At 36.0% G+C, this 5,026-nt stretch overlaps 1 long non-coding RNA gene across 1 annotated transcript in view; it reads left to right on the top strand.

The window, feature by feature from the left end:
- Positions 1 to 2,891: 2,891 nt before the first annotated feature.
- The window catches only part of LOC107678457 (uncharacterized), an 11,068-nt gene continuing 8,933 nt past the window's right edge, over positions 2,892 to 5,026 (top strand). The window contains exons 1-2 of the long non-coding RNA XR_001632940.1: positions 2,892 to 2,949; positions 4,127 to 4,253. This is a non-coding gene — a long non-coding RNA (uncharacterized LOC107678457). The remainder of the gene's footprint in view (positions 2,950 to 4,126; positions 4,254 to 5,026) is intronic.

Below are 5,026 nucleotides of genomic sequence, written 5' to 3'. Positions count from 1 at the left end.
TGGGGATGCTGAGCACTATGCAGCATAATATACTGCATACAGTGCCCTCCAAAGTAATCATGCACTTCCACGCAGTTTCAGCCACTGAAGCATGTCTTTTATTTTATTTCACTCTCAGATAAGATACATAATCGGGTTAACGCAGAAGAATATACAATATGTAAGTTAAGAATAGAATTAAATAATTAAAAATAATTACTTTTACATCCTATAGGAGCCCATTTTAATGAGCTCGAGGTCCTAGTGCCACCACTGCAAAGAAGCACAAACCAAACAGAGTGTCAGCAGCACCATGATATGTTGTTTTTGCTGCACAATTACAATAATGTAGGGCCAGTGCCGCAAAGAAGCCATTGGAAGCCTTGAAATCAAATGACTGAAAGCAAAACTTGAATGTTCTCTCAGTATCTAGAAGCCTGATGTTGACCATTTGTATGGGAAACAGGCATCATTTCCATGAGCTGGTATTGGGGAGGGGGAGTTTGTATTTTCAGGAGACCTGCAGCATGTGTTCTTGAAATGTGTAAATAGTGTTTAATAAACACAAACACGCAGTTTGCATTTGTGTGTTTTTTTTTTTTTGTATAGAATCCACCCCCTCTTACTGCCATTGGTTTACACTGCTATTCGCAGACACCTGGTCTATAGATGCTCAATCAATTGCTGTTTGTTGTTGGTGTGGCGGTGCATTTATTTATTTATTTATTTTTTTGTCCCCATCTGTTTGGTTCAGTTTTAAGCATTCTGGAAATTCTTCCACCATGGTCCATAAAATGAAAGTTCATCAATTAAATATCATTTTCTATAGGTGACATTGTGATCTTTCTTGAAATACACCATGTGCTATATGTATTATAACACGCAAATTGATTTCATGTTGAGAAATTAATCATCTGAATATATAAAACCATTTTAATTCCACTTAGGCTAGCTACATTTAAGGCTAAGTCCTGCTTGTTACATCAATGTAGATCAGATTAGATAAGGCTCAAATTAAATAAATGAATTGGAGTTTAAATCCATTCTCAGTTCACTTGTGTATAATACACAGCTGTTCATAGATCATCCTCCAAAATATGCACTGGAATTATGAATCGGCTCATTATGAATCGTACATGTTCGAAAGAGAAGGTTTATTGACTCGGGAACCAGTCGGGACGATTTCGGCCTGATTTCGCCTTCGTTTTCAGTACATAAAGATACATCTTTTCATTAAAGAGACACTGCAGATTATTACAGGAACAACCACCTGTCGCCATGTGGCACTAGTACCCGCAGAAAAAAAAATAAAAAATACAAAATTTGACGCACCGCCACACCAACAGCGACCAAAAATTGATTGACTCATCTATAGACCACTAAGGTGTCTGCTTATAGCAGTGCAAACCAATGGCAGTGAAGAGGGGACGGGTTCTAATGTGTTTCTCGATTTAACTTTGTAACGTAATGCTCCTATGGTAATGATATTAGTTTACTATTTTAGTCGACAGCTAAAAACTGTTTGAAGGTCTAGCTCAACGTCAGCTACTAATATCAAGGATTTGTCGAGAATTTCAGGTAAATGAAATTATGAACGTTATCAAAGACGTAACTTAAAGTGGATTGTCAACAGAGACAGAATATCAGAATCAGAATCAGAAAGGTGATCTGTTGAAGATCTGTGAGAAGATGGGGGCCAGCTGGTCAGCGCAGGTTTTCAGACAGGCTGGTGTAACACCATCTGGGCCTGGTGCTTTTCTTCTCTTGTTCTTTCTGACACACAGTCTAGATATCATCTAACATAATGCCTTAAAATTGCACTTCAAGTATGTTTTACATACGCATAATGTGACAGAGAGTGAACTCTCACCCACACTTCTCTGTCTGTTGAAGGGTCGGTGGGAATGCATTTGTTTTACTTGTCGCTTGTTTTCTGCATCCTGACTGCATGCCACATGACTATGGAGGACGAAACCTGCAAAAACAATAAATAAATTAATACACAAATAAATAAATAAATGTGTGCATAAATACATGTATTCTTGTTTAAATACATATAGAAATAATTAAACATGTGATTAAAGTAGGTAAATAAATTTAATAAATTGGTGGGCAAATGGAAAATGTTTAAGGAAATGCTAAAGTCATCCTAACTATTTTCCTTTGATCACTCATTATCTGTGACTTTACAAACAACCCAACGAAATGGCCAGTGTCGTTTCCTGACGTCATTTTTTGTAACCCGATTTAGTCTCCAGCTAGAGACAACTGTAATATCAGTATCCCATGGACATCGTGAGATGACTGGTCTGGTATGAAGTGGTTTAATCGAGGAACAGACAGTTTTTTTCCCATTAGTTATCAGAACAGAAAATACAGGCGACAAAAGTATGTTTATTAAGCAAATAACGGTTCAGTATTGCAATTAAGAGCTATGTAAGCATTAATATTTTACATTGGCCACTTCAAATCTTTTATGATTTAGCTCTCTCATGATTATAACTACAAAACTAGCCCTATGAAAAAGTGTAAGATAATAATCAGTCCCCCTTGACTGATGAAGTTAATACGCATGCGCAAGCAAACGCTCAAGCGCGTCACACACGATCCGCCTACGCTTGCATAATTGACACCCTCTCATTAATGTTGTCCTTGTGTTGCGCAAGGAAAAAAAAATGTGGAACTACATTCAGAAATAAATGAGTGATCAAAGGAAAATAAATAGGATGAGTTTAGCATTTCCTTAAACATTTTCCATTTGCCCACCAATTTATTTTATTTATTTGCCTACTTTCATCACATGTATAATTATTTATTTAAGTATTTAAACAAGAATAGTGTATTTATGCACACATTTATTTATTTATTTGTGTATTTATTTATTTATTGTTTTTGCAGGTTTCGTCCTCCATACATGACCACATCCACCTGTGATGAGCTCCTGACTTCAGAAGACACTGAATTCTGCAAGTAAGACTTCATAATGTTGTCATTCTGTCCTGTGAGAATTTCATTGTGACCAATATCCTATTTTGGTTATTACAGTCTCTAGGATAATAGCGTATGTGTACTTCTTACTATGGTACTGAACAATAATTATCTGAGCCAGGCCAAAATGTTTATTGGTTTAATATACTGGACATCCCTGTCTGCTTAGCTACTTAGTATTTCCCTATACCGTATGTCAGTTCCAATATCCACCAGCATTTTTTTTTCCTCTAACATTTTTTTTTCAGTGAATATTCAGTGATTGCAAAATACATAAGTTATATCCATAATCTTAAAATAACTTTAACTTTACTTTGGAGACACATCTGTCTAAATCTATCAAAACAATGCTCTCATTTAAAGTAAATGTGCGCATGTATTTCTTTGCTCCAAGAGGGCTGTCACTATAATAATTATACTGTAAATTGCTATGGGTAAAAGCATCTGGGAAATGACAGCTGCTGTTTACTGGCTATATATAATTCTTGGGATTCTGCATTATATTTAACATTGTCTTTATGTACATATGTACTATAATTACATAACATGCAAAATCAAAAAAAATAATTTTGACCCATATGCACTGTAAACTATGGGTATTAATGCAGAGTTCTTTTTAATATAAAAGCCGCATACTGAATGTAGTAAACAGGTAATATGATAAAAAAAAATGCCCTGAATGCTTGCTTAAAATACTGTAAAAAAAAAAAAATATCACTATAAAAAAATGAACAACATATATGCATGTAAATTCCTTCAAATCTCTTAAATAGGTATTTTATCCTGCTGGGATTGGTTCGTTAGAATTCCAGTAGGAATCCAATACAAATGTCTTTTAGCGTTCCTTTAGGAGTTTTGGACTAAGGTTAATTTCCAAACCATATTTCCTTAAATGAACTGATTTCAGAAGTCTGGCTTGTAGGCCGGTGTGGGATGTGTAGGACTCCCTCAGAACACTGAGTCATTGATGCTTAAGCAGCCGTTCCCACTCAAAACCCACACAGCAAGCCTTACAAATCTAACAACTTACTCACTAGTTCAACTTGCAGTGTAATCATGGGCTATTCACAGTTTATATTAGTGTTTCATGACCTGTCATAGGAAACCATTGAATAATGATGGAGTACTAGACATTCGTACCTGCATTTTTACTCTTTAGGGGAGAATTAAGGGTGATTTACCCTGATCTGGTTGTTGACAAATGCATGATCGTCCCTCAGAGGATCAGAGAGAAGATCAGTAAGGAGTGGGGAGCACCTCAATTACAGCTGCCAAGTGCTGATGAGGTAAGATAAATTCACTCCATAATCTCATTCTGACCTCTTTCTCACTCTATCAACTAGTGTTCAGCGGTTTAGCCTTTAACCTGCGATTAATAATGGTCCTCTGCCAGGCTAGAATGTGTCATAAATTATATAAACTTGGTGAAGTGTGTGCTAATTTTAGATGTTATAATACATTCTCCTATCCCGGTTTAATATGCACACACAGCTGTAAGGAAGCCATGTGTAGGTTGATTTCCTGACAAGTGGCAAATTCATCCACTGATCTGTATGTTTGAACATCATGACCAGACTCACACAGCAATACTGGCTCAATGGCAATGACACTCTTCAGCTTTGAAGTGTTGAAGTGTGAAGTATTGTGTTTCAGTCAAAATAGAAAGGTCTCTAATGCCAATTAAATGGTTCTTATCCACTCCGTCTGCTATTTTAATTACTTAGGAGATTCTTTGAACTGTATTTCAAATCATAGTTTGTATTTCATGTCAATCTGGTGTGTTGTTGTTATGTATTGTCTCCAGAAGATGGGGCAAGTGTTCCGTAACTGAGGCATATGTGTGCTGAAATGAATTCATGTTATAAAGACAAAACTCTTTTTGAGTATGAACATAGAAACAGCATGGACATCTTTTCTGAACCGTAATGTTGCCTTAAAGTTTGTCTTCAGCCATTTATGGCATTTACATGAATGTGGTTGATTGTACTCAGAGGTAATCAGAGATATTTTTTATTATACTTTTTAAATTAAAGTCAGTGTCATATCAGTGCTGCAGTGA

This window comes from Sinocyclocheilus anshuiensis, unplaced genomic scaffold (assembly GCF_001515605.1).
Source record: "Sinocyclocheilus anshuiensis isolate Anshui unplaced genomic scaffold, SAMN03320099.WGS_v1.1 scaffold112, whole genome shotgun sequence".
NCBI classification, from domain to species: Eukaryota; Metazoa; Chordata; class Actinopteri; order Cypriniformes; family Cyprinidae; genus Sinocyclocheilus; species Sinocyclocheilus anshuiensis.
Note: the sequence above shows the minus strand (reverse complement) of the source record. Positions and strands in the feature narration are given on the sequence as shown.